The 25,390-nt window shown below is 41.1% G+C and overlaps 1 protein-coding gene across 1 annotated transcript in view; it reads right to left on the bottom strand.

Moving 5' to 3' along the window:
* Positions 1–25,390, bottom strand: part of LOC139753909 (uncharacterized) — a 227,261-nt gene that overhangs the window by 112,520 nt on the left and 89,351 nt on the right.

The raw sequence follows: 25,390 nt of genomic DNA, 5'->3' as shown, positions 1-25,390 counted from the left end.
AGTAAAAGCTTTGCGGAAGATGAAAGCCGGCAAGGCAGCGAAGCGAGTTTGGATGGTATTGCAGTGGAATTTATTCAAAAAGGGGGTGACTGTATTGTTGAGTGGTTGGTAAGGTTATTCAATGTACGTATGACTCCTGGTGAGGTGTCTGATGACTGGCTGAATGCTTGCATAGTGCCATTGTACAAAGGCAAAGGGGACAAGAGTGAGTGCTCAAATTACAGAGGTATAAGTTTGTTGAGTATTCCTGGGAAATTATATGGGAGGGTATTGATTGAGAGGGTGGAGGCATGTACAGAGCATCAGATTGGGGAAGAGCAGTGTGGTTTCATAAGTAATAGAGGATGTGTGGATCAGGTGTTTGCTTTGAAGAATGTGAAAAATTCTTAGAAAAGCAAATAGATTTGTATGTAGCATTTATGGATCCGGAGAAGGCATATGACAGTGTTGATAGAGATGCTCTGTGGAAGGTATCAAGAATATATAGTGTGGGAGGTAAGTTGTTAGAAGCAGTGAAAAGTTCTTATCTAGGATGTAAGGCATGTGTACGTGTAGGAAGAGAGGAAAGTGATTGGTTCCCAGTGAATGTTGGTTTGCGGCAGAGGTGCGTGATGTCTCTATGGTTGTTTAATTTGTTTATGGATGGAGTTGTTAGGGAGGTGAATGCAAGAGTTTTGGAAAGAGGGGCAAGTATGCAGTCTGTTGTGGATGAGAGGGCTTGGGGAGTGAGACAGTTGTTGTTCGCTGATGATACAGCGCCAATGGCTGATTCGGGTGAGAAACTGAAGAAGCTGGTGACTGAGTTTGGTACAGTGTGTGAAAGAAGAAAGCTGAGAGTAAATGTGAATAAGAGCAAGGTTATTAGATTCGGTAGGATTGAGGGACAAGTCAATTGGGGGGGTAGGTTTAAATGGAGCGAAACTGGAGGCAATGAAGTGTTTTAGATATCTTGGGGTGGACTTGGTAGCAGATGGAGACATGGAAGTGAAAGTGAATCATAGGGTGGAGGAGAGGGCGAAAGTTCTGGGAGCATGGAAATATGTGCGGAAGTCGAGAACGTTATGTCGGAAAGCAAATATGGTTATGTTTGAAGGAATAGTGGTTCCAACAATTACATGTGGTTGTGAGGCGTGGGCTATAGTTAGAGTTGTGCGGAGGAGGGTGGATGTGTTGGAAATGAGATGTTTGACAACAATATGTGGTGTGAGGTGGTTTGATCGAATAAGTAATGAAAGGGTAAGAGAGATGTGTGGTAATAAAAAGAATGTGGCTGAGAGAGCAGAAGAGGGTGCTTTGAAATGGTTTGGTCACATGGAGAGAATGAGGGAGTAAAGATTGACAAAGAGGATATATATGTCAGAGTTGGAGGGAACGAGGAGAAGTGGGAGACCTAATTGGAGGTGGAAAGATGGAGTGAGAATGATTTTGAGTGATCGGGGCCTGAACATGCAGAAGGGTGAAAGGCGTGCAAGGAATATATTGAATTGGAACGATGTGGTATAACGGGGTCGACATGCCGTCAATAGATTGTACCAAGGCATGTGAAACGTCTGGGGTAAACCATAAAAAGTTTTGTGGGGCCTGGATGTGGAAAGGGAGCTGTTGTTTCGGTGCATTATACATGAGAGCTAGAGACTGTCTTTTTCTAGTGCTACCTCGTGCACGTGCGTGGGGAGAGGGCTGTTATTTCATGTGTAGTGGGGTGGCGACAGGAATGAATTATGTACATGCGTATATATGTATATGTCTGTGTCGGTATATATATGTATACGTTGAGATGTATAGGTATGTATATGTGCGTGTGTGGACATGTATGTATATACATGTGTATGTGAGTGGGTTGGCCATTCTTTCGTCTGTTTCTTTGCGCTACCTTGCTAACGCTAACCTTGCTCTTATTTACATTTACTCTCAGCTTCCTTCTTTCACACACTTTGCCAAACTCAGTCACAAGCTTCTGTAGTTTCTCACCCGAATGAGCCACCAGCGCTGTATCATCAGAGAACAACAACTGGCTCACTTCCCAAGCTCTCTCATCCACAACAGATTGCATACATGGCCCTCTTTTCAAAACTCTAGCATTCACCTCCCTAAGATCCCCATCCATAAACAAATTAAACAACCATGGAGACATGACTCAACCGTTCCGGAAACCAACGTTCACTAAGAACCAATCACTTTCCTCTCTTCCTACACGTACACATGCCTTACATCCTTGATAAAAACTTTTCAGTTTCGAACAACTTGTCTCCCACACCATATATTCTTGATACCTTCCACAGAGTATCTCTCTCAACTGTATCATATGCCTTCTCCAGATCCATATATATATATATGGAAGGGGTTGTTAGGGAGGTGAATGCAAGAGTTTTGGAAAGAGGGGCAAGCATGAAGTCTGTTGGGGATGAGAGAGCTTGGGAAGTGAGTCAGTTGTTGTTCGCTGATGATACAGCGCTGGTGGCTGATTCATGTGAGAAACTGCAGAAGCTGGTGACTGAGTTTGGTAAAGTGTGTGAAAGAAGAAAGTTAAGAGTAAATGTGAATAAGAGCAAGGTTATTAGGTACAGTGGGGTTGAGGGTCAAGTCAATTGGGAGGTAAGTTTGAATGGAGAAAAACTGGAGGAAGTAAAGTGTTTTAGATATCTGGGAGTGGATCTGGCAGCGGATGGAACCATGGAAGCGGAAGTGGATCATAGGGTGGGGGAGGGGGCGAAAATCCTGGGAGCCTTGAAGAATGTGTGGAAGTCGAGAACATTATCTCGGAAAGCAAAAATGGGTATGTTTGAAGGAATAGTGGTTCCAACAATGTTGTATGGCTGCGAGGCGTGGGCTATGGATAGAGTTGTGCGCAGGAGGATGGATGTGCTGGAAATGAGATGTTTGAGGACAATGTGTGATGTGAGGTGGTTTGACCGAGTAAGTAACGTAAGGGTAAGAGAGATGTGTGGAAATAAAAAGAGCGTGGTTGAGAGAGCAGAAGAGGGTGTTTTGAAATGTTTGGTCACATGGAGAGAATGAGTGAGGAAAGATTGACCAAGAGGATATATGTGTCGGAGGTGGAGGGAACGAGGAGAAGTGGGAGACCAAATTGGAGGTGGAAAGATGGAGTGAAAAAGATTTTGCGTGATCGGGGCCTGAACATGCAGGAGGGTGAAAGGAGGGCAAGGAATAGAGTGAATTGGATCGATGTGGTATACCGGGGTTGACGTGCTGTCAGTGGATTTAATCAGGGCATGTGAAGCGTTTGGGGTAAACCATGGAAAGCTGTGTAGGTATGTATATTTGCTTGTGTGGACGTATGTATATAAATGTGTATGGGTGTGGGTTGGGCCATTTCTTTCGTCTGTTTCCTTGTGCTACCTCGCAAACGCGGGAGACAGCGAAAAAGCGCAAAAAAAAAAAAAAAAAAAAAATATATATATATATATATATATATATATATATATATATATATATATATATATTCCTATGAGTCCACGTGGGAAATGAAACACGATAAGTTCCCAAGTGCACTTTCGTGTAAGAATCATATCATCAGGGGAGACACAAGAGAGAAATATAAGTCAGTTGATATACATCGAATAGACGAAGTTAGGACGCCTTTTGGTAAACATGTGATTGTCCAAGACATACCACGAGCGTTCATAAACTTATCATTTTACAAATCTTATCAAGAATAAAGTTATCTAACTTGTATAGACCATCACTAATATTATGATAATAATTTTTTGTATATTCAATGATAGAACATTCAATGATATTTCTTGTGGTAATAGTTAGAGTTAATAACTGAGATGGCATTACTCCAGGCAATACAATCATCATAGTTTTTAACGTGATTAAACAAGGCATTTGATTCTTGTCCCGTTCTTATACGATATTTATGTTGCTTAAGTCTAACAGAAAGATCCTTACCAGTCTGCCCAACATAGAATTTATCACAATTTCCATATGGCACTTTGTAGATGCATCCAAGAGAATTTTCTGGTGAATTACTGATCAAGGTATTCTTTATAGTATTATTGTTGCTGAAGGCAACATTTACATTAAAGGACTTAAGCAACATGGGAAGTAAAGTGAAATAATTATTAAAATCGGGGGGCTAGAAACCCTCCCCTCCTTGTATTTTTAACTTTCTAAACGGGGAAACAGAAGGAGTCACGCGGGGAGTGCTCATCCTCCTCGAAGGCTCAGACTGTGGTGTCTAAATGTGTGTGGATGTAACCAAGATGAGAAAAAAGGAGAGATAGGTAGCATGTTTGAGGAAAGGAATCTGGATATTTCGGCTATGAGTGAACCGAAGCTCAAGGGTAAAGGGGAAGAGTGGTTTGGGAATGTCTTGGGAATAAAGTTAGGGGTTAGTGAGATGACAAGAGCAAGGGAAGGAGTGGCACTACTCCTGAAACAGGAGAGGTGGGAGTGTGTGATAGAGTGTAAGAAAGTGAACTCTAGATTGATATGGGTAAAACTGAAAGTGGATGGAGAGAGATGGGTGATTATTAGTGTATATGCACCTAGGCATGAGAAGAAAGATCATGAGAGGCAGGTGTTTTGGGAGCAGCTGAGTGAGTGTGCCAGTAGTTTTGATGTACGAGACCAGGTTATAGTGATGGGTGATTTGAATGCAAAGGTGAATAATGTGGCAGTAAGGAAATAACTGGTGTACATGGGGTGTTCAGTGTTGTAAATGGAAATGATGAAGAGCTTGTAGATTTATGTGCTAAGAAGGACTGGTGATTGGGAATACCTGGTTTAAAAAGAAAGAAATACACAAGAATACATATGTAAGTAGGAGACATGGTCAGAGAGAGTTATTGGATTACGTGTTGATTGATTAATTAATATGCTGAGAGGTGCAACTGGAGGGATGTCTGATCATTAGCTTGTGGAGGTGAAGGTGAAGATTTGTAGAGCTTTTCAGAAAAGAAGAGAGAATGTTTGGGTGAAGAAAGTGGTGAGAGTAAGTGAGCTTGGGAAGGAGACGTGTGTGAGGAAGAACCAGGAGAGACAGTACAGAATGGAAAAAGGTGAGAACAAATGACGTAAGGGGAGTGGGGGAAGAATGGGATGTTTTTAGGGAAGCAGTGATGGCTTGTGCAAAAGATGCTTGTGGCATGCGAAGCGTGGGAGGTAGGCAGATTCGAAAGGGTAGTGAGTGGTGGGATGAAGAAGTAAGATTATTAGTGAAAGAGAAGAGAGAAGAATTTGGACGATTTTTGCAGGGAAAAAATGCAATTGAGTGGGAGATGTATAAAAGAAAGAGACAGGGGGTCAAGAGAAAGGTGCAAGAGGCAAAAAAGAGGGCAAATGAGAGTTGGGGTGAGAGTGTATCATTAACTTTTAGGGAGAATAAAATGACGTTTCGGGGGGAGGTAAATAAGGTGCGTAAGACAAGGGAACAAATGGAAACATCAGTGAAGGGGCAAATGGGGAGGTGATAGCAAGTAGTGGTGATGTTAGAAGGAGATGGAGTGAGTATTTTGAAGGTTTGTTGAATGTGTTTGATGATAGTGTCAGATATAGGTTGTTTTGGTCGAGGTGGTGTGCAAAGTGAGAAGGTTAAAGAGAATGATTTGGTAAACAGAGAAGAGGTAGTAAAAGCTTTGCGGAAGATGAAAGCCGGCAAGGCAGCGAAGCGAGTTTGGATGGTATTGCAGTGGAATTTATTCAAAAAAGGGGTGACTGTATTGTTGAGTGGTTGGTAAGGTTATTCAATGTACGTATGACTCCTGGTGAGGTGTCTGATGACTGGCTGAATGCTTGCATAGTGCCATTGTACAAAGGCAAAGGGGACAAGAGTGAGTGCTCAAATTACAGAGGTATAAGTTTGTTGAGTATTCCTGGGAAATTATATGGGAGGGTATTGATTGAGAGGGTGGAGGCATGTACAGAGCATCAGATTGGGGAAGAGCAGTGTGGTTTCATAAGTAATAGAGGATGTGTGGATCAGGTGTTTGCTTTGAAGAATGTGAAAAATTCTTAGAAAAGCAAATAGATTTGTATGTAGCATTTATGGATCCGGAGAAGGCATATGACAGAGTTGATAGAGATGCTCTGTGGAAGGTATCAAGAATATATAGTGTGGGAGGTAAGTTGTTAGAAGCAGTGAAAAGTTTTTATCGAGGATGTAAGGCATGTGTACGTGTAGGAAGAGAGGAAAGTGATTGGTTCCCAGTGAATGTTGGTTTGCGGCAGGGGTGCGTGATGTCTCTATGGTTGTTTAATTTGTTTATGGATAGAGTTGTTAGGGAGGTGAATGCAAGAGTTTTGGAAAGAGGGGCAAGTATGAAGTCTGTTGTGGATGAGAGGGCTTGGGGAGTGAGTCAGTTGTTGTTCGCTGATGATACAGCGCCAATGGCTGATTCGGGTGAGAAACTGAAGAAGCTGGAGACTGAGTTTGGTACAGTGTGTGAAAGAAGAAAGCTGAGAGTAAATGTGAATAAGAGCAAGGTTATTAGATTCGGTAGGATTGAGGGACAAGTCAATTGGGGGGGTAGGTTTAAATGGAGAGAAACTGGAGGCAATGAAGTGTTTTAGATATCTTGGGGTGGACTTGGTAGCAGATGGAGACATGGAAGTGAAAGTGAATCATAGGGTGGAGGAGGGGGCGAAAGTTCTGGGAGCATGGAAATATGTGCGGAAGTCGAGAACGTTATGTCGGAAAGCAAATATGGTTATGTTTGAAGGAATAGTGGTTCCAACAATTACATATGGTTGCGAGGCGTGGGCTATAGATAGAGTTGTGCGGAGGAGGGTGGATGTGTTGGAAATGAGATGTTTGACAGCAATATGTGGTGTGAGGTGGTTTGATCGAATAAGTAATGAAAGGGTAAGAGAGATGTGTGGTAATAAAAAGAATGTGGCTGAGAGAGCAGAAGAGGGTGCTTTGAAATGGTTTGGTCACATGGAGAGAATGAGGGAGTAAAGATTGACAAAGAGGATATATGTGTCAGAGTTGGAGGGAACGAGGAGAAGTGGGAGACCTAATTGGAGGTGGAAAGATGGAGTGAGAATGATTTCGAGTGATCGGGGCCTGAACATGCAGAAGGGTGAAAGGCGTGCAAGGAATATATTGAATTGGAACGACGTGGTATAACGGGGTCGACATGCCGTCAATAGATTGTACCAAGGCATGTGAAACGTCTGGGGTAAACCATAAAAAGTTTTGTGGGGCCTGGATGTGGAAAGGGAGCTGTTGTTTCGGTGCATTATACATGAGAGCTAGAGACTGTCTTTTTCTAGCGCTACCTCGTGCACGTGCGTGGGGAGAGGGCTGTTATTTCATGTGTAGTGGGGTGGCGACAGGAATGAATTATGTACATGCGTATATATGTATATGTCTGTGTCGGTATATATATGTATACGTTGAGATGTATAGGTATGTATATGTGCGTGTGTGGACATGTATGTATATACATGTGTATGTGAGTGGGTTGGCCATTCTTTCGTCTGCTTCTTTGCGCTACCTTGCTAACGCTAACCTTGCTCTTATTTACATTTACTCTCAGCTTCCTTCTTTCACACACTTTGCCAAACTCAGTCACAAGCTTCTGTAGTTTCTCACCCGAATGAGCCACCAGCGCTGTATCATCAGAGAACAAAAACTGGCTCACTTCCCAAGCTCTCTCATCCACAACAGATTGCATACATGGCCCTCTTTTCAAAACTCTAGCATTCACCTCCCTAAGAACCCCATCCATAAACAAATTAAACAACCATGGAGACATGACTCAACTGTGCCGGAAACCAACGTTCACTAAGAACCAATCACTTTCCTCTCTTCCTACACGTACACATGCCTTACATCCTTGATAAAAACTTTTCAGTTTCGAACAACTTGCCTCCCACACCATATATTCATGATACCTTCCACAGAGTATCTCTCTCAACTGTATCATATGCCTTCTCCAGATCCATATATATATATGGATGGGGTTGTTAGGGAGGTGAATGCAAGAGTTTTGGAAAGTGGGGCAAGCATGAAGTCTGTTGGGGATGAGAGAGCTTGGGAAGTGAGTCATTTGTTGTTCGCTGATGATACAGCGCTGGTGGCTGATTCGAGTGAGAAACTGCAGAAGCTGATGACTGAGTTTGGTAAAGTGTGTGAAAGAAGAAAGTTAAGAGTAAATGTGAATAAGAGCAAGGTTATTAGGTACAGTAGGGTTGAGGGTCAAGTCAATTGGGAGGTAAGTTTGAATGTAGAAAAACTGGAGGAAGTAAAGTGTTTTAGATATCTGGGAGTGGATCTGGCAGCGGATGGAACCATGGAAGCGGAAGTGGATCATAGGGTGGGGGAGGGGGCGAAAATCCTGGGAGCCTTGAAGAATGTGTGGAAGTTGAGAACATTATCTCGGAAAGCAAAAATGGGTATGTTTGAAGGAATAGTGGTTCCAACAATGTTGTATGGTTGCGAGGCGTGGGCTATGGATAGAGTTGTGCGCAGGAGGATGGATGTGCTGGAAATGAGATGTTTGAGGACAGTGTGTGGTGTGAGGTGGTTTGACCGAGTAAGTAACGTAAGGGTAAGAGAGATGTGTGGAAATAAAAAGAGCGTGGTTGAGAGAGCAGAAGAGGGTGTTTTGAAATGTTTGGGCACATGGAGAGAATGAGCGAGGAAAGATTGACCAAGAGGATATATGTGTCGGAGGTGGAGGGAACGAGGAGAAGTGGGAGACCAAATTGGAGGTGGAAAGATGGAGTGAAAAAGATTTTGCGTGATCGGGGCCTGAACATGCAGGAGGGTGAAAGGAGGGCAAGGAATAGAGTGAATTGGATCGATGTGGTATACCGGGGTTGACGTGCTGTCAGTGGATTGAATCAGGGCATGTGAAGCGTCTGGAGTAAACCATGGAAAGCTGTGTAGGTATGTATATTTGCGTGTGTGGACGTATGTATATACATTTGTATGGGTGTGGGTTGGGCCATTTCTTTCGTCTGTTTCCTTGCGCTACCTCGCAAACGCGGGAGACAGCGAAAAAGCGCAAAAAAAAAAAAAAAAAAAAAATATATATATATATATATATATATATATATATATATATATATATATATATTCCTATGAGTCCACGTGGGAAATGAAACACGATAAGTTCCCAAGTGCACTTTCGTGTAAGAATCATATCATCAGGGGAGACACAAGAGAGAAATATAAGTCAGTTGATATACATCGAATAGACGAAGTTAGGACGCCTTTTGGTAAACATGTGATTGTCCAAGACATACCACGAGCGTTCATAAACTTATCATTTTACAAATCTTATCAAGAATAAAGTTATCTAACTTGTATAGACCATCACTAATATTATGATAATAATTTTTTGTATATTCAATGATAGAACATTCAATGATATTTCTTGTGGTAATAGTTAGAGTTAATAACTGAGATGGCATTACTCCAGGCAATACAATCATCATAGTTTTTAACGTGATTAAACAAGGCATTTGATTCTTGTCCCGTTCTTATACGATATTTATGTTGCTTAAGTCTAACAGAAAGATCCTTACCAGTCTGCCCAACATAGAATTTATCACAATTTCCATATGGCACTTTGTAGATGCATCCAAGAGAATTTTCTGGTGAATTACTGATCAAGGTATTCTTTATAGTATTATTGTTGCTGAAGGCAACATTTACATTAAAGGACTTAAGCAACATGGGAAGTAAAGTGAAATAATTATTAAAATCGGGGGGCTAGAAACCCTCCCCTCCTTGTATTTTTAACTTTCTAAACGGGGAAACAGAAGGAGTCACGCGGGGAGTGCTCATCCTCCTCGAAGGCTCAGACTGTGGTGTCTAAATGTGTGTGGATGTAACCAAGATGAGAAAAAAGGAGAGATAGGTAGCATGTTTGAGGAAAGGAATCTGGATATTTCGGCTATGAGTGAACCGAAGCTCAAGGGTAAAGGGGAAGAGTGGTTTGGGAATGTCTTGGGAATAAAGTTAGGGGTTAGTGAGATGACAAGAGCAAGGGAAGGAGTGGCACTACTCCTGAAACAGGAGAGGTGGGAGTGTGTGATAGAGTGTAAGAAAGTGAACTCTAGATTGATATGGGTAAAACTGAAAGTGGATGGAGAGAGATGGGTGATTATTAGTGTATATGCACCTAGGCATGAGAAGAAAGATCATGAGAGGCAGGTGTTTTGGGAGCAGCTGAGTGAGTGTGCCAGTAGTTTTGATGTACGAGACCAGGTTATAGTGATGGGTGATTTGAATGCAAAGGTGAATAATGTGGCAGTAAGGAAATAACTGGTGTACATGGGGTGTTCAGTGTTGTAAATGGAAATGATGAAGAGCTTGTAGATTTATGTGCTAAGAAGGACTGGTGATTGGGAATACCTGGTTTAAAAAGAAAGAAATACACAAGAATACATATGTAAGTAGGAGACATGGTCAGAGAGAGTTATTGGATTACGTGTTGATTGATTAATTAATATGCTGAGAGGTGCAACTGGAGGGATGTCTGATCATTAGCTTGTGGAGGTGAAGGTGAAGATTTGTAGAGCTTTTCAGAAAAGAAGAGAGAATGTTTGGGTGAAGAAAGTGGTGAGAGTAAGTGAGCTTGGGAAGGAGACGTGTGTGAGGAAGAACCAGGAGAGACAGTACAGAATGGAAAAAGGTGAGAACAAATGACGTAAGGGGAGTGGGGGAAGAATGGGATGTTTTTAGGGAAGCAGTGATGGCTTGTGCAAAAGATGCTTGTGGCATGCGAAGCGTGGGAGGTAGGCAGATTCGAAAGGGTAGTGAGTGGTGGGATGAAGAAGTAAGATTATTAGTGAAAGAGAAGAGAGAAGAATTTGGACGATTTTTGCAGGGAAAAAATGCAATTGAGTGGGAGATGTATAAAAGAAAGAGACAGGGGGTCAAGAGAAAGGTGCAAGAGGCAAAAAAGAGGGCAAATGAGAGTTGGGGTGAGAGTGTATCATTAACTTTTAGGGAGAATAAAATGACGTTTCGGGGGGAGGTAAATAAGGTGCGTAAGACAAGGGAACAAATGGAAACATCAGTGAAGGGGCAAATGGGGAGGCGATAGCAAGTAGTGGTGATGTTAGAAGGAGATGGAGTGAGTATTTTGAAGGTTTGTTGAATGTGTTTGATGATAGTGTCAGATATAGGTTGTTTTGGTCGAGGTGGTGTGCAAAGTGAGAAGTTTAAAGAGAATGATTTGGTAAACAGAGAAGAGGTAGTAAAAGCTTTGCGGAAGATGAAAGCCGGCAAGGCAGCGAAGCGAGTTTGGATGGTATTGCAGTAGAATTTATTCAAAAAAGGGGTGACTGTATTGTTGAGTGGTTGGTAAGGTTATTCAATGTACGTATGACTCCTGGTGAGGTGTCTGATGATTGGCTGAATGCTTGCATAGTGCCATTGTACAAAGGCAAAGGGGACAAGAGTGAGTGCTCAAATTACAGAGGTATAAGTTTGTTGAGTATTCCTGGGAAATTATATGGGAGGGTATTGATTGAGAGGGTGGAGGCATGTACAGAGCATCAGATTGGGGAAGAGCAGTGTGGTTTCATAAGTAATAGAGGATGTGTGGATCAGGTGTTTGCTTTGAAGAATGTGAAAAATTCTTAGAAAAGCAAATAGATTTGTATGTAGCATTTATGGATCCGGAGAAGGCATATGACAGAGTTGATAGAGATGCTCTGTGGAAGGTATCAAGAATATATAGTGTGGGAGGTAAGTTGTTAGAAGCAGTGAAAAGTTTTTATCGAGGATGTAAGGCATGTGTACGTGTAGGAAGAGAGGAAAGTGATTGGTTCCCAGTGAATGTTGGTTTGCGGCAGGGGTGCGTGATGTCTCTATGGTTGTTTAATTTGTTTATGGATAGAGTTGTTAGGGAGGTGAATGCAAGAGTTTTGGAAAGAGGGGCAAGTATGAAGTCTGTTGTGGATGAGAGGGCTTGGGGAGTGAGTCAGTTGTTGTTCGCTGATGATACAGCGCCAATGGCTGATTCGGGTGAGAAACTGAAGAAGCTGGAGACTGAGTTTGGTACAGTGTGTGAAAGAAGAAAGCTGAGAGTAAATGTGAATAAGAGCAAGGTTATTAGATTCGGTAGGATTGAGGGACAAGTCAATTGGGGGGGTAGGTTTAAATGGAGAGAAACTGGAGGCAATGAAGTGTTTTAGATATCTTGGGGTGGACTTGGTAGCAGATGGAGACATGGAAGTGAAAGTGAATCATAGGGTGGAGGAGGGGGCGAAAGTTCTGGGAGCATGGAAATATGTGCGGAAGTCGAGAACGTTATGTCGGAAAGCAAATATGGTTATGTTTGAAGGAATAGTGGTTCCAACAATTACATATGGTTGCGAGGCGTGGGCTATAGATAGAGTTGTGCGGAGGAGGGTGGATGTGTTGGAAATGAGATGTTTGACAGCAATATGTGGTGTGAGGTGGTTTGATCGAATAAGTAATGAAAGGGTAAGAGAGATGTGTGGTAATAAAAAGAATGTGGCTGAGAGAGCAGAAGAGGGTGCTTTGAAATGGTTTGGTCACATGGAGAGAATGAGGGAGTAAAGATTGACAAAGAGGATATATGTGTCAGAGTTGGAGGGAACGAGGAGAAGTGGGAGACCTAATTGGAGGTGGAAAGATGGAGTGAGAATGATTTCGAGTGATCGGGGCCTGAACATGCAGAAGGGTGAAAGGCGTGCAAGGAATATATTGAATTGGAACGACGTGGTATAACGGGGTCGACATGCCGTCAATAGATTGTACCAAGGCATGTGAAACGTCTGGGGTAAACCATAAAAAGTTTTGTGGGGCCTGGATGTGGAAAGGGAGCTGTTGTTTCGGTGCATTATACATGAGAGCTAGAGACTGTCTTTTTCTAGCGCTACCTCGTGCACGTGCGTGGGGAGAGGGCTGTTATTTCATGTGTAGTGGGGTGGCGACAGGAATGAATTATGTACATGCGTATATATGTATATGTCTGTGTCGGTATATATATGTATACGTTGAGATGTATAGGTATGTATATGTGCGTGTGTGGACATGTATGTATATACATGTGTATGTGAGTGGGTTGGCCATTCTTTCGTCTGTTTCTTTGCGCTACCTTGCTAACGCTAACCTTGCTCTTATTTACATTTACTCTCAGCTTCCTTCTTTCACACACTTTGCCAAACTCAGTCACAAGCTTCTGTAGTTTCTCACCCGAATGAGCCACCAGCGCTGTATCATCAGAGAACAAAAACTGGCTCACTTCCTAAGCTCTCTCATCCACAACAGATTGCATACATGGCCCTCTTTTCAAAACTCTAGCATTCACCTCCCTAAGAACCCCATCCATAAACAAATTAAACAAACATGGAGACATGACTCAACTGTGCCGGAAACCAACGTTCACTAAGAACCAATCACTTTCCTCTCTTCCTACACGTACACATGCCTTACATCCTTGATAAAAACTTTTCAGTTTCGAACAACTTGCCTCCCACACCATATATTCTTGATACCTTCCACAGAGTATCTCTCTCAACTGTATCATATGCCTTCTCCAGATCCATATATATATATGGATGGGGTTGTTAGGGAGGTGAATGCAAGAGTTTTGGAAAGTGGGGCAAGCATGAAGTCTGTTGGGGATGAGAGAGCTTGGGAAGTGAGTCATTTGTTGTTCGCTGATGATACAGCGCTGGTGGCTGATTCATGTGAGAAACTGCAGAAGCTGATGACTGAGTTTGGTAAAGTGTGTGAAAGAAGAAAGTTAAGAGTAAATGTGAATAAGAGCAAGGTTATTAGGTACAGTAGGGTTGAGGGTCAAGTCAATTGGGAGGTAAGTTTGAATGGAGAAAAACTGGAGGAAGTAAAGTGTTTTAGATATCTGGGAGTGGATCTGGCAGCGGATGGAACCATGGAAGCGGAAGTGGATCATAGGGTGGGGGAGGGGGCGAAAATCCTGGGAGCCTTGAAGAATGTGTGGAAGTCGAGAACATTATCTCGGAAAGCAAAAATGGGTATGTTTGAAGGAATAGTGGTTCCAACAATGTTGTATGGTTGCGAGGAGTGGGCTATGGATAGAGTTGTGCGCAGGAGGATGGATGTGCTGGAAATGAGATGTTTGAGGACAGTGTGTGGTGTGAGGTGGTTTGACCGAGTAAGTAACGTAAGGGTAAGAGAGATGTGTGGAAATAAAAAGAGCGTGGTTGAGAGAGCAGAAGAGGGTGTTTTGAAATGTTTGGGCACATGGAGAGAATGAGCGAGGAAAGATTGACCAAGAGGATATATGTGTCGGAGGTGGAGGGAACGAGGAGAAGTGGGAGACCAAATTGGAGGTGGAAAGATGGAGTGAAAAAGATTTTGCGTGATCGGGGCCTGAACATGCAGGAGGGTGAAAGGAGGGCAAGGAATAGAGTGAATTGGATCGATGTGGTATACCGGGGTTGACGTGCTGTCAGTGGATTGAATCAGGGCATGTGAAGCGTCTGGAGTAAACCATGGAAAGCTGTGTAGGTATGTATATTTGCGTGTGTGGACGTATGTATATACATGTGTATGGGTGTGGGTTGGGCCATTTCTTTCGTCTGTTTCCTTGCGCTACCTCGCACCCCCATACATAATGTATATACATACAAGTCCACACACGCAAATATACATACCTATACATCTTAATGTACACGTATATATACACACACAGATACATACATATATACCCATGTACACAATCCACACTGTCTGCCTTTATTCATTCCCATCGCCACCTCGCCACACATGGAATATATATATATATATATATATATATATATATTTATTTATTTATATATTATACTTTGTCGCTGTCTCCTGCGTTTGCGAGGTAGCGCAAGGATACAGACGAAAGAAATGGCCCAACCCCCCCATACACATGTATATACATACGTCCACACACGCAAATATACATACCTACACAGCTTTCCATGGTTTACCCCAGACGCTTCACATGCCTTGATTCAATCCACTGACAGCACGTAAACCCCGGTGTACCACATCGCTCCAATTCACTCTATTCCTTGCCCTCCTTTCACCCTCCTGCATGTTCAGGCCCCGATCACACAAAATCTTTTTCACTCCATCTTTCCACCTCCAATTTGGTCTCCCTCTTCTCCTCGTTCCCTCCACCTCCGACACATATATCCTCTTGGTTAATCTTTCCTCACTCATTCTCTCCATGTGCCCAAACCACTTCAAAATACCGTCTTCTGCTCTCTCAACCACGCTCTTTTTATTTCCACACATCTCTCTTACCCTTACGTTACTCACTCGATCAAACCACCTCACACCACACATTGTCCTCAAACATCTCATTTCCAGCACATCCATCCTCCTGCGCACAACTCCATCCATAGCCCACGCCTCGCAACCATACAACATTGTTGGAACCACTATTCCTTGAAACATACCCATTTTTGATTTCTGAGATAATGTTCTCGACTTCCACATATTCTTCAAGGTCCCCAGAACTTTCGCCTCCTCCCCCACCCTATGATCCACTTCCGCTTCCATGGTTCCATCCGCTGCCAGATCCACTCCCAGATATCTAAAACACTTCACTTCCTCCAGTTTTTCTCCATTCAAACTCACCTCCCAATTGACTTGACCCTCAACTCTACTGTACCTAATAACCTTGCTCTTATTCACATTTACTCTTAACTTTCTTCTTCCACACACTTTATATATATATATATATATATATATATATATATATATATATATATATATATATATATATATATATATATATATGTATATATATATATATATATATATATATATATATATATATATATATATATATATATATATATATATATATATATATATATATATATATATATATATACATATATATATATATATATATATATATATATATATATATATATATATTATCCCTGGGGATAGGGGAGAAAGAATACTTCCCACGTATTCCCTGCGTGTCGTAGAAGGCGACTAAAAGGGAAGGGAGCGGGGGCTGGAAATCCTCCCCTCTTTTTTTTTTTTTTTTTTTCTTTTTTTTTTTTTTTTTTTTTTTTTTCCAAAAGAAGGAACAGAGAAGGGGGCCATATGAGGATATTCCCTCAAAGGCCCAGTCCTCTGTTCTTAACGCTACCTCACTAATGCGGGAAATGGCGAATAGTATGAAAAGAAAAAAGATATATATATATATATATATATATATATATATATATATATATATATATATATATCTATATATATATATTTTTTTTTTTTTTTTTTATACCTCGTCGCTGTCTCCCGCGGTTGCGAGGTAGCGCAAGGAAACAGACGAAAAAAATGGCCCAACCCCCCCATACACATGTACATACACACGTCCACACACGCAAATATACATACCTACACAGCTTTCCATGGTTTACCCCGGACGCTTCACATGCCTTGATTCAATCCACTGACAGCACGTCAACCCATGTATACCACATCGCTCCAATTCACTCTATTCCTTGCCCTCCTTTCACCCTCCTGCATGTTCAGGCCCCGATCACACAAAATCCTTTTCACTCCATCTTTCCACCTCCAATTTGGTCTCCCTCTTCTCCTCGTTCCCTCCACCTCCGACACATATATCCTCTTGGTCAATCTTTCCTCACTCATTCTCTCCATGTGCCCAAACCATTTCAAAACACCCTCTTCTGCTCTCTCAACCACGCTCTTTTTATTTCCACACATCTCTCTTACCCTTACGTTACTTACTCGATCAAACCACCTCTCACCACACATTGTCCTCAAACATCTCATTTCCAGCACCTCCATCCTCCTGCGCACAACTCTATCCATAGCCCACGCCTCGCAACCATACAACATTGTTGGAAACACTATTCCTTCAAACATACCCATTTTTGCTTTCCGAGATAATGTTCTCGACTTCCACACATTTTTCAAGGCTCCCAAAATTTTCGCCCCCTCCCCCACCCTATGATCCACTCCCGCTTCCATGGTTCCATCCGCTGACAGATCCACTCCCAGATATCTAAAACACTTCACTTCCTCCAGTTTTTCTCCATTCAAACTCACCTCCCAATTGACTTGACCCTCAACCCTACTGTACCTAATAACCTTGCTCTTATTCACATTTACTCTTAACTTTCTTCTTCCACACACTTTACCAAACTCCGTCACCAGCTTCTGCAGTTTCTCACATGAATCCGCCACCAGCGCTGTATCATCAGCGAACAACAACTGACTCACTTCCCAAGCTCTCTCATCCCCAACAGACTTCATACTTGCCCCTCTTTCCAAGACTCTTGCATTTACCTCCCTAACAACCCCATCCATAAACAAATTAAACAACCATGGAGACATCACACACCCCTGCCGCAAACCTACATTCACTGAGAACCAATCACTTTCCTCTCTTCCTACACGTACACATGCCTTACATCCTCGATAAAAACTTTTCACTGCTTCTAACAACTTGCCTCCCACACCATATATTGAAAGTTGATGGAGAGAGGTGGGTGATTATTGGTGCATATGCACCTGGGCATGAGAAGAAAGATCATGAGAGGCAAGTGTTTTGGGAGCAGCTAAATGAGTGTGTTAGCGGTTTTGATGCACGAGACCGGGTTATAGTGATGGGTGATTTGAATGCAAAGGTGAGTAATGTGGCAGTTGAGGGAATAATTGGTGTGCATTGGGTGTTCAGTGTTGTAAATGGAAATGGTGAGGAGCTTGTAGATTTATGTGCTGAAAAAGGACTGATGATTGGGAATACCTGGTTTAAAAAGCGAGATATACATAAGTATACTTATGTAAGTAGGAGAGATGGCCAGAGAGCGTTATTGGATTACGTGTTAATTGACAGGCGTGCGAAAGAGAGACTTTTGGATGTCAATGTGCTGAGAGGTGCAACTGGAGGGATGTCTGATCATTATCTTGTGGAGGCTAAGGTGAAGATTAGTATGGGTTTTCAGAAAAGAAGAGTGAATGTTGGGGTGAAGAGGGTGGTGAGAGTAAGTGAGCTTGGGAAGGAGACCTGTGTGAGGAAGTATCAGGAGAGACTGTGTACAGAATGGAAAAAGGTGAGAACAATGGAAGTAAGGGGAGTGGGGAGGAATGGGATGTATTTAGGGAATCAGTGATGGATTGCGCGAAAGATGCTTGTGGCATGAGAAGAGTGGGAGGTGGGCTGTTTAGAAAGGGTAGTGAGTGGTGGGATGAAGAAGTAAGAGTATTAGTGAAAGGGAAGAGAGAGGCATTTGGACGATTTTTGCAGGGAAAAAATGCAATTGGGTGGGAGAAGTATAAAAGAAAGAGACAGGAGGTCAAGAGAAAGGTGCAAGAGGTGAAAAAAAGGGCAAATGAGAGTTGGGGTGAGAGACTATCAGTAAATTTTAGGGAGAATAAAAAGATGTTCTGGAAGGAGGTAAATAGGGTGCGTAAGACAAAGGAGCAAATGGGAACTTCAGTGAAGAGCGTAAATGGGGAGGTGATAACAAGTAGTGGTGATGTGAGAAGGAGATGGAATGAGTATTTTGAAGGTTTGTTGAATGTGTCTGATGACAGAGTGGCAGATATAGGGTGTTTGGGTCGAGGTGGTGTGCAAAGTGAGAGGGTTAGGGAAAATGATTTGGTAAACAGAGAAGAGGTAGTAAAAGCTTTGCGTAAGACGAAAGCCGGCAAGGCAGCAGGTTTGGATGGTATTGCAGTGGAATTTATTAAAAAAGGGGGTGACTGTATTGTTGACTGGTTGGTAAGGTTATTTAATGTATGTATGACTCATGGTGAGGTGCCTGAGGATTGGCGGAATGCGTGCATAGTGCCATTGTACAAAGGCAAAGGGGATAAGAGTAAGTGCTCAAATTACAGAGGTATAAGTTTGTTGAGTATTCCTGGTAAATTATATGGGAGGGTATTGATTGAGAGGGTGAAGGCAGGTACAGAGCATCAGATTGGGGAAGAGCAGTGTGGTTTCAGAAGTGGTAGAGGATGTGTGGATCAGGTGTTTGCTTTGAAGAATGTATGTGAGAAATACTTAGAAAAGCAAATGGATTTGTATGTAGCATTTATGGATCTGGAGAAGGCATATAATAGAGTTGATAGAGATGCTCTGTGGAAGGTATTAAGAATATATATATATATATATATATATATATATATATATATATATATATATATATATATATATATATATATATATATATATATATATATATATTTCTCTCTTTTGCCTCCCCTGATGATGTGAGTATTACATGAAAGTGCACTTGGGAACTTTTCGTGTTTCATTTTCCCCGTGGACTCATAGGAATATCTTGATCACGCGCAAAATTGTGATCCTTTCCAATATATATATATATATATATATATATATATATATATATATATATATATATATATATATATATATATATATATATATATATATATATATATATATATGTATATATATATATATATATATATATATATATATATATATATATATATATATATATATATATATATATATATATATATATATATATATATATATATATATATATATATATATATATATATATATATATATACACATATATATATATATATTTTTTTTTTTTTTTTATACCTCTTCGCTGTCTCCCGCGGTTGCGAGGTAGCGATATATATATATATATATATATATATATATATATATATATATATATATATATATATATATATATATATATATATATATATATATATATATATATATATATATATATATGTATATATATATATATATATATATATATATATATATATATATATATATATATATATATATATATATATATATATATATATATATATATATATATATATATATATATATATATATATATATATATATATAAACGCCCATACACGAATATGTACATACGTATACATACAAATACATACACAGACATATACATATATACACATGTACATATTCATACTTGCTGCATTCATCCATTCTCGTCATCATCCTGGCACACAGGAAATATCATCACCCCACCACCACCACTGCACCACCTCCTCCTTTATGGAGGCAGCGCCAGGAAAATACAGAAAAATGCCACATTCGTTCACACTCAATCTCTAGCTGTTATGTGTAATATACCGAAACCACAGCTCCCTATCCACATCCAGGCCACACAGACCTTAGCATGGTGTACCCCAGGCGCTTTATATGTCTCCTGACATCACGTTGACCCCAGTATACCACATCGCTCCAATTCACTCTATTCCTTACATGCCTCTCACCCTCCTGTATGTTCATGCCCCGATCGCTCAAAATCTTTTCACTCCACCCTTCCACCTCCAATTTGTTCCCCTGCTTCTCCATCTTCCTTCCACGTCTGACACATATATCCTCTGTGTCAATATTTCCTCACTCATTCTCTCCACGTGACCTAACCTTTTCGACAAACCCTCTTTTGTTCTTTTGACCACACTCTTTTTATTATCATACATCTCTCTTACCCTTTCATTACTTACTCGATCAAACCACTCACACCACATATTGTCCTCAAACATTTCATTGTAACACACCCACCCTCCTCCGTACAACCCTATCTACAGCCAACGCCTCGCAACCATATAACATTGTTGGAACCACTATTCCTTTATACTTACCCATGTTTGCTCTCCGAGATAACGTTCTCTCATTCTACACATTCTTCATTGCTTCCAGAACCTTCGCCCCTCCCCTACCCTGTGAAGGTGAAATCGCACTTCAGTAGGAGTTCATACAATTTTATTTACCATTTTCTATACATGTGAGACGACGTATTTCGTGGAGACAATCCACCTCATCAGGTGCCAGTACTTAAAGTTATTTAAATCCTAACATCACGTTTGGTTCCTGTCATCCAACACTAATCAATCTAGGCCAAGCACTGGCTGCTTTGTCTGGTCGTAACCCTTGTAAGGGAGAGTGATTAAGGGGGGTCATATGGCGGGGGCTGTCTTGGGTAGCTGGGTGTCATGATCAACTTTTTTATGTTTTCGTGTTTTGTCAATTCTCTCATCATGATTTAGTTAATGGTAGGATGGGCTTTAGAATTACTTTGTTACAAAATAAAGTTCTTAGTATTAGCAATCAATACACGTACAATGATGTTACGTGTTAGGTATTCAGCAGAGGGGTATGAAATAATGAGATATTGAAGATTAATGGGGTAATCATTTTCATGACAAAGTTTATCGATCATGTTTTTGTGGTTATCCCTCCGTAATGAATATAGATGCCAATAACACCTCTCTGTTGCACTCTTACCAGTCTGACGTCCATAGATATATTTACCTGCCTAGCATTTGACGGCGTAAACACTCCTAATTGTTGCATGATTTGGCCTACTATTTATCCTCTTTGTCAATCTTTCCTTACTTATTCTCTCCATGTGACCAAACCATTTCAATACACCCTCTTCTGCTCACTCAACTACTCTCTTTTTATTACCCCACATCTCTTTTAACCTTTCATTACTTACTCGATCAAACAACCTCACACCACATAGTGTCCTGAAACATTTCATTTCCAGCACATCCACCCTCCTCGCACAACCCTATTCATAACCAACGCCTCGCAACCATATAACATTGTTGGAACCACTATTCCTTCAAACATCCTCATCTCTGCTCTCCGAGATAACGTTCTTGCCTTCCACATATTCTTCAACGCTCCCAGAACCTTCGCCCCCTCCCCCAACCTGTGACTCACTTCCGCTTCCATGTATCCATCTGCTACTAAATCCACTCCCTGATATCTAAAACACTTCACTTCCTCCATTTTTTCTTCATTCAATCTTACCTCCCAATTAACTTCTCCCTTAACCTTACTGAATCTAATAACTTGATCTTATTCACATTTACTCTCAGCTTTCTTCTTTCACACACTTTACCAAACTCAGTCACCAGCTTCTGCAGTTTCTCACCCGAATCAGCCACCAGTACTGTATCATCAGCGAGCAACAACTGACTCACTTCCCAAGCCCACTCATCCAAAACACAATGCATACTTGTCCCTCTTTCCAAAACTCTTGCTTTACCTCTGTAACAACCACATCCATAAACAAATTGAACAGCCATAGAGACATCACACACCTCTGCCATAAACCTACATTCACTAAAAATCAGTCACTTTCCTCTCTTCCTATTCTTACACTTGCCTTACATCCTTAGAAAAGAATTTCACTACATTTAGCAACTTACCTCCCACACCATATACTCTTAATACCTTCTACAGAGCATCTCCTATCATATGCCTTCTCGAAAAATCCAGAAATGCCACATACAATTCCATCTGTTTTTCTAAGTATTTCTCACATACATTCTTCAAAGCAAACACCTGATCCACATATTCTCTACCACTTCTGAATTCCACACTGCTTTTCCCCAATCTGATGATCTGTACATGCCTTAACCCTCTCAATTAATACCCTCCCATATAATTTCCAATGAATACTCAACAAACTTATACCTCTGTAATTTGAACACTCACCTTTATCCCTTTTGCCTTTGTACAACGGTACTATGCATGCATTCTACCAATCCTCAGGCATGCATGCATAGTGCCATTGTACAAAGGTAAAGGTGATAAAGGTGAGCGTTCAAATTACAGAGATATAAGTTTGTTAAGTATTCCTGGGAAATTACATGGTAGGGTATTGATTGAGAGGGAGAAGGCATGTACAAAAAATCAGATTGGGGAAGAGCAGTGTGGTTTCAAAAGTGGTGGAGGATGTGTGGATCAGGTGTTTGCTTTGAAGAATGTATGTGAGAAATACTTAGAAAAACGAATGGATTTACATGTGGCATTTCTGGATCTGGAGATGCTCTGTGGAAGGTATTAAGAGTATAAGGTGTGGAAGGTAAGTCGCTAGAAGCAGTGAAAAGTTTTTATCGAGGATGTAAGGCATGTGCACGAATAGGAAGAGAGGAAAGTGATTGGTTCCCAGTGAATGGCACTTTGCGGCAGGGGTGCGTGATGTCTCCATGGTTGTTTAATTTGTATATGGATGGGGTTGTTAGGGAGGTGAATGCAAGAGGTTTGGAGAGAGGGGCAAGTATGCAGTCTGCTGTAGATGAGAGGGCTTGGGAAGTGAGTCAGTTGTTGTTTGCTGATGATACAGCGCTGGTGGCTGATTCGGGTGAGAAACTGCAGAAACTGGTGACTGAGTTTGGTAAAGTGTGTGAAAAAAGATAGCTGAGAGTAAATATGAATTAGAGCAAGGTTACTAGGTTCAGTAGGATTGAGGGACAAGTCAATTGTAAGGTACATTTGAATGGAGAAAGACTGGAGATAGTGAAGTGCTTTAGATATCTGTGAGTGTATTTGGCAGCGGATGGAACCATAGAAGCAGAACTGAGTCGCAGTGCATGAGGGGGCGAAGGTTCTGCAAGCGTTGAGGAATGAGTGGAAGGCGAGAACGTTATCTTGGAGAGCAAAAATGAGTATGTTTGAAGGAATAGTGGTTCCAGCAATGTTGTATAGGTTGCGAGGGTAGGATTATAGATTATGTTGTGCGGAGGAGGGTGGATGTGTTGGTAATGTAATGTTTGAAGACAATATGTGGTGTGAGGTTTGATCGAGTAAGTAATGAATGGGTAAGAGACATGTGTGGTAATAAAAAGACTGTGGTTGTGATAGCAGAAGAGGATGTATTGAAATGGTTTGGTCACATGGAAAGAATAAGTGATGAAAGATTGACAAAGAGGATACACACACACACACACACACACACACACACACACACACACACACACACACACACACACACACACACACACACACACACATACTTTTATATATTTATTTTGCTTTCTCGCTATCTCCCGCGTTTGCGAGGTAGCGCAAGGAAACAGACGAAAGAAATGGCCCTAACCCACCCCCATACACATGTATATACATACACGTCCACACACGCAAATATACATACATATACATCTCAATGAACACACATATATACACACACAGACATATACATATATACACATGTACATAATTCATACTGTCTGCCCTTATATATATATATATATATATATATATATATATATATATATATATATATATATATATATATATATATATATATATATATATATATATATATATATATATATATGTGTGTGTGTGTAGAGAGAGAGAGAGAGAGAGAGAGAGAGAGAGAGATACTACGGGGTCCCGGGTTCGATCCTGGCTGTTGGAGGTTTGTATGTTCTATGAAGGTGCGCGTTCATATGCACTTTATTCGTATTCATATACCTCCGCGTTGTGCAGTTAAGTTTCGTAAAATGCTATCTGCTGGCTATGTGCTCCTATTGCGAAATAACCGGTGCAGACCCCGTTGCTCACCAATGTGAGACTAAGTGTATTCGAGTACATAGTATTCGAATAGTTATATGCTATTAGCCAGGCCCATAGCCTAGCGGTAGCATTTCCGCCTGTGGCACAGGGGTCCCGGGTTCGATCCTGGCTGTTGGAGGTTTGTATGATATATATATATATGTATATATCTTTTTTTTCATACTATCTGCCACTTCCCGCGTCAGTGAGGTAGCGCCAAGAACAGAGGACTGAGCCTCCGAGGGAACATCCTCACCTGGCCCCCTCTTTCGTTCCTTCTTCAGGAAAACTAAAAACAAGAGGGGAGGACTTCCAGCCCCCCAGCTCCCATATATATATATATATATATATATATATATATATATATATATATATATATATATATATATATATATATATATATATATATATTTCTTTTCTTTCAAACTATTCGCCATTTCCTACATTAGCAAGTTAGCGTTAAGAACAGAGGACTGGGCCTCTGAGGGAATATATATTAGTATATGTTGGTAGCAGTTCTTCCTTTAAACATCTTTTGTTAAAATGACCAAACAACTTTCTTTTCTTATAACATTCTCTCTGAATTCTTCAAGTTCTTTAATGTTTCATCTTCCATGGCTGTGGAAATTGTGTACGATACCTCTAGGGATGTCTCGACGTTTCAGTGAAGCAGACGGAGATGACTGATGGTCGCCGTGTGAGGCTGGGTAATACATGGAGGCGGACGTGCACGTAGTGCTATGTGTTTATTGGTTGTTTCTTGCTGCCAGAACGTGTAGCTGTTGTATCATGTCTTGGCCCGTGTTCTTGTTGTTGATTTGAGTTTGCCTGTTGTTTGATAGTTATCACTTGTTCGATATGTGGGCGTCGTCTTTCTTTCACGTCATATTATCCTTATATATTCTGAAACTGTCTCTCCTGTAAGGGCAGTGTTGTGCTTCTTATTGACATGTAGTATGATGAAGCCTTCTTGTAGGTAGGGTGAGTCTTCTGGACAGTGCACGGGTTGTGCTCCCCACGTACGTCATGATGGCAAGCAGCTCACAAACTCCTTGTTGACAGTTGATTTTATCAACACGCTTGATTATTGTAGGCTT

The sequence above is a fragment of the Panulirus ornatus genome, chromosome 16, assembly GCF_036320965.1.
Source record: "Panulirus ornatus isolate Po-2019 chromosome 16, ASM3632096v1, whole genome shotgun sequence".
Lineage (NCBI taxonomy): Eukaryota > Metazoa > Arthropoda > Malacostraca > Decapoda > Palinuridae > Panulirus > Panulirus ornatus.
This window is presented reverse-complemented; position numbering and strand designations above follow the sequence as displayed.